Source organism: Cucumis melo, chromosome 1 (genome assembly GCF_025177605.1).
Source record: "Cucumis melo cultivar AY chromosome 1, USDA_Cmelo_AY_1.0, whole genome shotgun sequence".
Taxonomy (NCBI): domain Eukaryota; kingdom Viridiplantae; phylum Streptophyta; class Magnoliopsida; order Cucurbitales; family Cucurbitaceae; genus Cucumis; species Cucumis melo.
The window spans coordinates 11,519,903-11,531,910 of NC_066857.1; positions in this window are offsets into that span (position 1 = coordinate 11,519,903).

The following is a 12,008-nucleotide window of genomic DNA, read 5'->3' on the forward strand; positions in this document are numbered from 1 at the left end:
ATTCACTGATCTGGCGGGTGAGAGAGCGAGATTCAGCCACTAACGCATGCAACAGACGATTGGCCAGTGAAACAGACAAAACAAGTGGCTGGTCAACAGTAGGATTTGAAGTAGGGGACCGCGTCCCCCTAGACACTTGATCAAACTCAGCAACAATATCTGGAATGTGAGATCCTTGAAATAATCGCATATTTAACGGAATCACTCGAGGGGCAGTGCCAAATGTATCTAGGAGAGTAAGAATGTCAAGATTTCAAAGGAGTAGATGATGACTTAGAGGGATGACCAATGTTACGCTGAAGAAGAGTAGAGAGAACAACATTATCTTCATTATCCGAGGAATCGGAATCCAACACCATTATTTCTACTGAACCTCGAGTTCTTGGAATAGAAGAGGATGTAGACTAGTGGAATGATGGTGGTGGAGGGTTGTCAGGAACCTCTCTTTTTACAATCACAGGAGACACAGGATCTGAGGATCTCCCTGCATGCACACTTCGACTCAGACTAGTTAGCGGAGTCTGTGGCCTGTCTTTAGAGGCCTCGACTGATCGGCAAACTTTCTTATATGGATTTTTGGTTGGAATTTCCTTGTATCGTTTGCCTCTTTTAGTTGTTCTATCTTTCAGCTGTGAGGGAGCCATGGAGGTGGAAATATAAGGTGCTGACGAATGTGTGGAAGAAGAAGGGCTTGCCTGATATACTTTGAATCGCGTGGCCACCATGATGAATAATCGAGCATAAATATAGTAGAGCAAGAGTAAATATTGTAGAGGTATATCGCAACGACCAGAGAAAATCCCAGAATATACAGAGTTAGATAACTGACGACGCGAAAATTCACTATATTTAAAGATTTAGCTTGAGGGACAGGTAACCTAACTGGGCCAGATTTAGATCCAGTGGCCCAGATCATATATCATGGACTTAGAGGTACGCTAAGCCCATGACCCAGAAATTGCTAAGCTGGTTGTTGACAAACCCCCACACCGGCCCATAATTTTTCAAATGTAGATACATCTAATGGTTTTGAAAAAATATCAGCAAGTTGCACCGAACTACGAACATTTACTAAGCTAATAATGTTGTCTTTAACCAATTCACGAATAAAGTGGTGGCGGATGTCGATGTATTTTGTGCGACTGTGTTGGACAGGATTCTTGGAGATGTTTATTGCACTCATGTTATCACAATAGAAAATCATTGATGATTGTGGGACACCATATTCTTCCAGCATTTGTTGCATTCAAAGGAGTTGTGAGCAGCTACTTTCAGCTGCAATGTATTCGGCTTCTACAGACGATAAGGACACTCTGTTCTATTTCTTACTAAACCAAGCAGCTATGTTATTTCCCAGAAAAAAAAATAGCCTCCGGACGTGCTCTTCCGATCATCCGAGCATCCTGTCCAATCTGCATCACAATACCCTACAAGAATTCCAGTTGTATCATATGTATACCAAATACCATAATTAAACATACCTGCTATATATTTCAATATGTGTTTAGCACTATGAAGGTGAATTGTTCATGGATCTGCCTGATAGTGGGCACATACTCAAATGCAATATCTGGTCTACTGTCAGTCAAATAGAGTAGACTTTCAATACTACTTGGATACAGGCTTGTATCAATTTTCCCCCAGCAGTATCTTTTGTCAATTTCAGATGGGAGCAGCTGGCGTCCGCTTGGGTTTGGCCTTATCCATCCCAAACTTTGAGATTAGATTCTTTGCATATTTTGCTTGAGAAAAGAAAAGGTCGGTTTCTTCTTGTTTGATTTGAAATCCTAGAAAGAAAGTCAGCTCACCGACCATACTCATTTCAAATTCACCTTTCATCTTACTAACAAATTTTTCTACATAAGTAGACGACGTACCACCAAATATGATGTCATCAACGTAGATTTGCACAATTAGAAACTCAGTGTCTTGCTGATACGTACATATAGTTTGATTTGCACCACCTCTCTTGTATCCTTGTTATAGCAGGTATGTGGAGAGTCTCTCATACCAGGCTCTAGGGGCTTGTTTCAAACTATACAATGCTTTGCGTAGTTTGTACACATGCTCACTATACACAGGATCAACAAAACCTTTTGGCTGGGTGACATATACTTCTTTAGACAGATATCCATTCAGAAATGCACTCTTTACATCCATTTGAAAGAGTTTGAACTTTTGGAAGCATGCAAAGCTCAATAGTAACCGGACGGCCACCAATCTAGCTACTGGTGCAAAGGTCTCCCCAAAGTCTAGGACTTCAATTTGGGAGTAGCCCTGAGCAACTTTCCTTGCTTTATTTTGAATAACTCGCCCTTGTTCATCAGTCTTGTTCTTGAATATCCACTTAGTTCCAATAATATTTGCATGTGATGGTTTTGGCACATGATCCCATACCTGATTTCGCTCAAATTGTAGTAGCTTCTCATGCATAGCTAGGAGCCAGTGCTAACCGGTGACTGCAGCTGCAACAGTGGTAGGTTCCACGGTGGATATATAACATACATTTGCAACCATCTTGTTATAATCTCTCATTTCCTTCTTACGTGTGATAATACCACTATGAACATCTCTGATTATTGAACTAGATGAATGGTTTTTGGCTATATGTGTGGGAGGTACTAACTTCTGTATAGAAGAACCAGCAGTATCAGCAATATCAGGTTGTTTAATAGAACACTTGGTAGTCTTCTAAGAAGTTAAGGCTTCACTGTCACAGGCTTCAAAGTGAGCAATTAATGGTTCTTCAACCGGGGTGACCATAATGTCTACGTTTGAATGTGAAGGGGAGTCACTGTTTTCTTCTATTTGAGCAGAATGTTTAGAACATGTAGTTATGATATGTCGTGAATTAAGCACCCAAACAAGTCCATCTTCCTCATCAAGACTCCTCTTAAATGTGTTACCATGATCATCTATAATAACATTTATAGATTCCATAACCGTCCTGGTGCGCTGATTGTAGACCCTGTAGATGTGGCTGTTGGTCGAATAACCAAGGAATATTCCTCTATCTGATTTTGAGTTCCATTTCCTGCGATGATCCCTATCACTTAATATAAAGAATGTGCTTCCAAGAACATGGAAGTACTTTACACTTGGCTTCCTTCCTTTCCATAGTTCTTACGAGGTGGAAACTGTCCCTAGGCGAAGAGTTACTTGGTTGTGTATGTGACATGCAGTGTTTAAAACTTCAGCCCATAAGTAAACTGGTAAATCTTTCACGTGCATCATTACACGAGCCATTTCCCGTAGCGTTCAATTCTTCCTTTCAACAACTTTGTTCTGTTGTGGTGTCAACAGGGCTGAAAACTCATGGAAAATTCCTTCATCCTCAAAGAATTTTGTAAAACTACTGTTTTCAAACTCTCGCCCATGATCACTACGTATATGGACAATACCTGTATTCTTTTCTCTTTGAAGTTGTAAACATAAAGTTCCCACTGCTTTGAAAGCTTCAAATTTTTCTTGAATAAACTTTATCCAAGTATAGCGAGGGATATCATCTACGCATACTAGCGCATACCTTTTTCCTCCCAAGCTTTCTGTTTGCATAGGTCCCATAAGGTCTATATGGAGAAGTTCTAGCGTGCGTGTAGTTGAAGACTGATTTGTGGATTTATGTGACACTTTGACTTGCTTCCCAGTAGGACAGTCCGAGCAACATTCCTGGGAATCGAAGGTAAGAGGAGGAAGGCCCACAATTGCTTCAGCCTGCACGGCTTTGGCAATGGATGTTCCACTGATGTGCCCCAAACGCTTGTGCCATAGACTTGCTTCCTCTAATTTTGACAAGTTCCATATGTTCACCTCTGAGTCTCAGTGATAGCAGTTGTCTGACAGTCTTGTTCCACTGAGAGAGACTTTATTTTGGCTATCTATCACATTGCTCTGTCCTTGCTGAAGCTAACATGATATCCTTGATCACATAGTTGACTAATGCTTATCAAGTTTGCTGACAGTCCCTGCACTAATCTGACATCAAGCAGATAGGGCAGTCTTGGATGATCAATAGTTCCTTTACCAATAATTTTTCCTTTTCCTCCGTCACCGAACACTACGGACCCTACGTTCCATTCACTTAATTTTGAAAAAAATGATGCATTGCAAGTCATGTGTCTGAAACATCCACTGTCAAAGTACCAGCCAGTGGAATTAGGATTATTAACAGATGTAAGAGCTACTTTGCAATTTTTTGAACTTGTCTTCAGACGCCATTCAATTTTGCGTCTATTTATGTAACTAATGGTATGTTGATGATACCAAAGACTTTTCCATCGGAAACAATACGGACAAATATGACCACTTTTTCCACAGAAGTGACAAACCCATCGTTTTCATTTGTTCAGGGATTTCACTAGTGATCCAACATCATCTGAGTGTTTACCCTTTCCATTTACAGCCTGCCTGTTCTGAGTGTCAGACTCTCGGACAAACACAGTCTTTATTCAGTTTCTGGTAGTCTCTCTAACTGAAAAACCCTGACCTCTTTTATCACCGAATCTCTTCCCTTGGTCAATCAGGTCATCTAATTTCTGAGTCTCAAGTTTCTTTCAGTTTGCACCTTCTCCTAAGTGCAGTTCGAAGGTTCGTAATGACCCAAATAGTTCATTTAGCTTCATTTTTTATAGATCATTAGCCTCTTCGGTTGCAGGATGGTAGAGACCTAAGAACTTTTCAGACCAATTTCGAGTCAGACATCTTTTCTCCTAATGCATCTGATTCGTTGGCAATGTAAGTACTCGAACATTAAACTTAGCAATCGTCTCTTCTTCGATCATTTGAAGTGCTTCAAAACGTGATGTCAGGATCTGCAAGCGTGAAATCTTTACTTTTGAAGTCCCTTCGAATGCTACCTCTAAGATGTCCCATGAAGCTTCGGCCGACTTGCAAGTGTTGATTAACTTGAATATATTTTGGTCAACAGCATTGAACAGTGCATTTAGTGCTTGTGAGCTTCCTACGACAGTATCATCTTCTTCACTGGTCTATTTTAACTCAGATTTTCATATAGATTTGTTGGTTCCATCCTTTTCAGTGGGATGCTCCCATCTTGAGATAATGGCTCTCCAACTCCTCATGTCCAGTGACATAAGGAACGCCTCCATGCGTGATTTCCAGTAGCCATAGTTTCCCTTATTTAAAAGAGATGGTCTAGTGGTTGAGTTTCCTTCACAAATTCCATCCATAGATGGTCAATTATTAACCTGCTCTGATACCAATTGAAATATGGACTGTTTTAGTGATAAGTGACAGTTTTTCCCAAAGTTGTGAATAAAGTTTTAAGATATGGTAGCATGAAAAAAATCAATCAACACATCAAGATTTGGTAACCCAGTTCGATGAATACGCATCTACATTTGGGGGGTAGTTTGCCCGAAATAGAAGATTGCATTAGTCATAAATACAGCTAGAGTTGAATACATAGTTATGACAGAAGGAACAACACTTCTACACAATTACTACAGTACTATTCTAGAACTGTTTAAACAGAACTTGATCATGATGTATCAAAATAATCTTAACCACTTAGGGAGTACAGTGAAACTCCCCCTTAATTGCAGCATCAATCAATGACAGCATCAATCAATGACGTATTCAACTTTAATTCCCGTTCAAGAATTAGTTTTCTTCTATAAAAAACAATGTGTTGCAAAACAGAGAGCCACCAAGGTACTTACCTTGATTGGTATTTTTCCTTGATACTTTTAAGCACGTCAAAATCAGTCAATTGACTTTCTTAGGAAGTTTCCAATATAGGGAAGATCTTAACCACTTGTGAACCATTTTCAAAGGAAGATCTTAACCACTTGCCTAGATCCAGTCTTTAATTAATATGAGATAAAATAGGTAAGATCAAATTGTTAACACTATCAACGAGCTAACTATTATGTGGTGTGCACATAATGAGTAAAGGCGTTGAGTGGATAACCTAATCAATAAGAAATAAACCAGGGAAATTCCTCAAAGGATGCCGGTGAAAGGAATCCCAGGTCTAAGCATTGGATGCTGGTAAAGTGAATCTGGGTCTATGAGGCTTGATGCTGGTGAAACGAATCTCAAGTTTATCTGTAGGTATGGTTCATGTTCTTGGTGAAAAGGAATAAGTAGAAGCTAATGTGTGATTTATAGGTTTTATTGAATTAAGGCGTTGAGAGCATCTTTATGAAAATGAATATAAATTTGTTAATTGAATTGTATTCCCCAAAAAGAATTTCTAAAAGCATCACTTACTAGGTATTTAACTTATGGTTTAAGTTTTCCTTCCTTGGGTATCAAGGCGTTAAGGCTAAAGTAAAGAAAGGTAAGGCGAGTTACTATGCATGAGGCAAACAAGCTAGACATTAGAAGCTGTGCTAGGCATGGAAGGTATAATATTTATGTTTTAAGCTTTGTTATAAAGAGAGCATATTGTTCATTTTATTATAAAATACTTGTTGTTAAGTTAATAAAGAGAAGTTGATTGTTATATTCCGTTGTGTTGTGTTTATCAAAGTTAAGTTGTTTGATTTTAGTCATCAAAATAATTCCGCTTACTAGGCGTTCAGCATGCTATCTCACAAGGAGATACACGTTGAGTGTCTAGGTGGCACGTCCCTACTAAGTCACGTAGAGTGACTTTTGGGATGGGGCATGAGAAGTGGTATTAGAGCATGATTTTGGGAAATCTAAGAGTTATGAGCATAATTTTCTTGGGAATAGGAGAGAAAGTCTAAGTTAATTTTAATGTCGTGTGATATCAAGTTGATATCTGAACATTATGTTCCTTGAGAATGAAACAAGTGTAAGTTTGTAAGTTGTTTTTTTAGAAAAAGTTGAGCTAAATTTTAAGTTATCTTTGTAGGAAATTTTTTAAAGACACTATGCCACGAAGAGGAAGAGGAAGAGGACGAGCTTCTGAGTCAGATCATTCAATTAATCAGGATGCGAGAAGAGAAAGAGAAAAGCAATTGTTTGCTAGAGTAGACTCAGAAAAGCGGTTTAGTATTGAAAGATTGAAGGCATTATGAGCTACGACCTTCTAAGGATCTATAAATCCAGTTGACGTAGAGAGATGGTTAAGTCTGGTAGAGAAATGTTTAGATTTCCCCAAAGAGAGAAAGGTGACGTGGACATCATTTTTGTTGCAAGGTAATGCTGAGTATTGGTGGATTCTTTATGCAACAAGAACAAGATGAGTAGAGTTGTTACTTCGGAAGGATTTAAGAAATGATTTCAGAAGAAGTTCTACCTTTTTTGTTTATCGATGCGAAAAGGTGGAAATTTTTTAGTTTAATGTAACATATGACTATCACAGAGTATGAAAAGAAGTTCACTAAATTGGCAAAGCATATGATAACCTTTATAATGGATGAGGAAGATAAGTGAGCATTTTGAGGGCAAGGTCTGAGGACAGCATTTCAGGCTCCAATGACAATGAGTGCAGATTGGTCAGATTTTTTTAAGATGGTTGAGGCAGCCATGCGAGTTGAGAGGTGTTTGGCTTAAGAAGAAGAAACAAGTTTGAAAGAAAAGAAGTCAAATTCGATGGCAAGTAGAGAATAAGAAGAAAATAATAGTGGTGGGGAGATAAATAAGTGGCTAAGTCTTATTTTAGCCACGGACTTCACTGGTCTGACGATCGAAAACCAAGATGCATTGAGTGTGGTAAGTGCTTGTTCATTTTTCTTTGCATGCAAAACTCGATCGTAAATATATCATGTGAGGCTCTACTTATAAGACTAATGATGGGTCTCTAGACTAGAGTTATGCGATAAAAGGTGCACAACCTATCTATGTGTTGCTGCATGCATATATAATGATTAACGTTTAGAACAAGTTTTCCTCATGCTTGCCCAAGTGTAAACAAGCATGAGGTTTCCTGGATAAGCCAGGATCGAATATAGAGAATTCCAATCAAAACTTAGCTATAATGCCTACTTCTCTACTAGATGGTATAAATTCTATACAGTATTAATCATAAAACTATATTAATCTACTTATTTACATAAAGGATCTGTAGAGGGGAATGGAATGGAATGATTATGGAATGTGATCTAACTTTTATTAAGAAGAATGAAGGAACATCTCTGCATTATAGGTGATTTAAATGTGAGATATGATTTGATGCGTTATAAATCACTTGACCATCTTATATTTAAGGCGAGCAACCTTTCGGTACCTAAACACCACACTTGATCTCTTTTTAGGACACAAATGGTAAAGATAAATGAAGTGATGTATATCTAGACTTCCTTCCTTATAAGTTTCACATTGACCTCTTTATTATTGAACTAAAGCCATAATAGGTTTTTGTCCATACAAAAAGAAAGAAGGCATGAAATTCCAGGCAAAAAATAAAACAAAATTATACTAATATGATGTCAAATTAAAGAACACTAAGTTTGTAGGTTAAAGTGTGTTATCCATTACAAGCCTGATTTTGTTCATGTTTATCATAAAGAAAACAGTTGAAGTTGGTTTAGTGACCAATATATATCATGTTTATCCATGTATTCAACGCAAAAGAAAACTTAATTTACCCATTTAAGACACTGCTTGAGTATGAGAAAGGAAAATGAGTACTTTTGGCTAAATCCCCAAATAGATAAAATGTAAAATGCAAGTTTATTCGCCTACCATTAGAAATTATTTGACTTGCTAGTACTTTCCACCAATTTGATGAGTATTCTCCTGAGCACCAAGTATCCTTTTAGCTTGCAAGCACATGAAAGAATGTTGGATTCAACAAGTAAAAGTAAAAAATTAAGCAAATGTAGATTACATCATAATGTGATCATTTTCCTTGAGTAAAATATTGTTTAAGGAAAATTTCACAATGCTGTGAGGCTCTAATCGCGTACCACTAACACAATAAAGGCCCAATGACAAGGAATATATATAAGGCCTTGACTCGAAGAAAGGAGGTTCACGTGAACAGAAGTATAGAACATTTCACGAGAAAGTATGGAAAAGGGAAGAAAGCGATGTGAGAATAAATTCTTAAGTCTAAGTTCCATCGCGAGAAGGCAAGCGACGTGATGAGAATAAGCCGACGAGGAAGAAGCGTGCAATTAACACCAAAGTTAGGTGTATAGCATAGTAATATGGAAAGGAAGTATCTACGCTTGAGAAAGAAGGCGAGGAAGTGTCTTGTCAAGAGGACTTGACTACTCGCTAAGAGGAAATAAATGTCTGCTTCTTCTTGAGAAGATAGGAGGGTTAAGTGATTTAAGAGTTTGGCTTCCCAAAGAGATAAGGTGTGCATCTTGAGGGAAAAGTCAAATCGTCATTGACGAATAGTCGACATGTCGAGTTTGGATTGGCTGCATGAAGCGACAAGTCGGTAAGGAGACATGTGTAAGTATTGAAACGATCCTCAGATGTGGGAGATCACTATAAAAAGGGCCATAGGCCACAAAGAAAAAAGGAAATTTTTAAAAGTATTAGACTTTCTAATGAAAGTGACAAGGAAAATTCGAAAATCTGAATGGCAGATGACCAAACCACTAAGCGAGAAGGGGAATCCAATGGAAGAAAAGGAAGGGATTGTGATTATAGTATATGAGTGAGTGACAAATAAGATTCCCAACATGATTTCTAAAATTTTTCTTTTATGTTTAAATCTCTCTTGGCTTATATATGAGTTACGAATAAATGTATGTGGACGATTCTTCCCAATTCAAGTAAGTATCTCTTTAACTATTATGTTTTAGTAGTTATTGTGAAGGAAGTATCTATGAATCCCTGGCAAGGGAGGAATCGGTTACAGATGCCTTCCATAAATAATTAGTATTTGTGAATCTTTCGTCAATTGATGTTTTTCCACTGATGCGTTAAGAAAGCTTGGCGTTTAAAGCCTTGCATTGAGGACGAAAAGAGAAGTTGTTCCATTTACTAGGTAATTGGTGTTTACTACACGATGTGGTATGCATAGAAGGTCCAGGTGGCACGCCTCTATAGGGTTGCAATAAGCGACTTTTGGGGCGGAGTGTGACAGGTGCTCTGCTAAACAATGTGAAATATCAATCTTAACCGCAATCTTAATCGTTGTGTGCAATTGATTGTACCTCATATTTGAGATAATATTTTGCTACAAGTTTCTAAAATCCTTTGCCCATAACCAAAAAAATCTAGTGAAAGAAAAATCACCTCAGCTTGCAACAAGTTCAATCAATAATTAATTGTAAAATTTTAAATTAAAATTAAGCTACACTTCAAATTAAAACTTCTAACAACACAAGTTTCTCATTGGATGATTCATTCCCTATTAAAAAAAAAAAAAACAAACGACTAAGCTTAGGAAAAGAAATAATCTCATTTTGATGCATATTTAATGATGAAATAAGTTAGGAACTTTGTCTACCACTGTTGCCTTGCCTTTTTCAAATCAACAAAACCTCCCAAGCCCAAAACATCATAGAATTAGGGACATTCTCAAATCAAAGCTAAACAAAGAAACAATTACTATGGAGGATTTTAGGACAACTTTTAGAATCAATAATCTATTTAATTAGTTCATCAAGCACATTCTCAAAATAAAAGGATTTTAGGGAAAATTGGGGACTTTAGGGAAGAAATGGATTTTAGGGTAAAATTAGTAATCTAACTAAATAATTATATACTAGAAGAGATAGGACAGGTAGCGGAAGTGACACCATATGACAGGGGTGGATGCGACAAAGATGTCGATGGCACGATGGCACGAGCGACGGTGGTGCGTTTTCGAGCAACGGTGTTCTCCTTTGGCTTCTTCTCTCAATTTTTCTTCTTCTTCTTTTTGGATCTATGAAATATAGACCTAGGGGGGGTTTTCGAAGGGGAACTCCTCGAGTAGCCTGATAGGCATTGGGAGTTCCCCACAAAACCTAATGTCGCCAATAAAGCATCAAAATTTCCCTTATATCTTTTAACGCGTACATGCACGGCATCAGGAGACACAACATCATTCTTTACATGTTTTTCTTTTCAACTGATGCCTTATGATATGCATCGGGATATCCTTGTAACTTGTGTGCCTAAATATACCCATCGCGAGTTTGTCCTATCTCCCGATGCTTACACAAAAAGGCACTGGGCGATGCTAACTAATGCTAACTTGTAACTAATGTTTTGTATGTCAAGAGATGTCATATCCTCCGATACCAGAATTGGAGCGTCAGGAGATACCCTATCTTTTGACATTCGTTCTCCCAACACCTTAAACTAATGTCGGGAGATCCCAAATTTCTTATAGAGGTCGATTTTTTCCATAGTGAATTTTTCATACAAACACAATAAATTATCCAAAAAAGAGAGAGAGAGAGAGATAAGATAGTGGTGTGAAATGAGGAGCAAGATTGAAAAGTGTGAGACAAGAGCGAGTAGGGGTGTAAGAATAATTCAAGTAACCCGACAACCTAGACTACCCAACCCATATTATATGGGTTAGGTTGGGTTAGTTTAAAATGTAAGTTGGGTTGGATCTCGGGTTGGAGGGTTGAAAAATTCAGGTCAACCCAACCCAACCCATATATATATATATATTATTATTTATTTATTTAATAAAAGTTAAACAATTTTGTGACTCCCAGAGTTTTTTTTTTTTTTTTTTTTTTTTTGCTTAACTGGATGTGAAACATATTTGATTTATTCTTGATGATTTTCATTTACAAACAATTAAATTAGAAATGAAAATAAGAATATATTAATGCGACCCAACAACATAACAAAACTCATATTTTATGAGTTGAGTTAGGTTGGGTTGAAAACTTAATTCAGGTTATTCGGGTTTGACAACCCAACCAACCCAAAAATATGGATTAGGTTTAAAATGTCTCTCAACCTAAACCGTTTACACCTCTAAGATCGAGAGTTGAGAGGAAGAAAAAAGATCAATAATGTATGAGTCAGGCCATCGAGCGTATTCTTGGAGTTGGGTAGTTTCAATTTTTTTTAAAATAATGTTATTTTAAAAAATAATGTTGAAACTATGGTATGAGGGAAACTATTGTAAAAAGTAGGGTAGTGTAGTCGTGGATAGGTTAAGT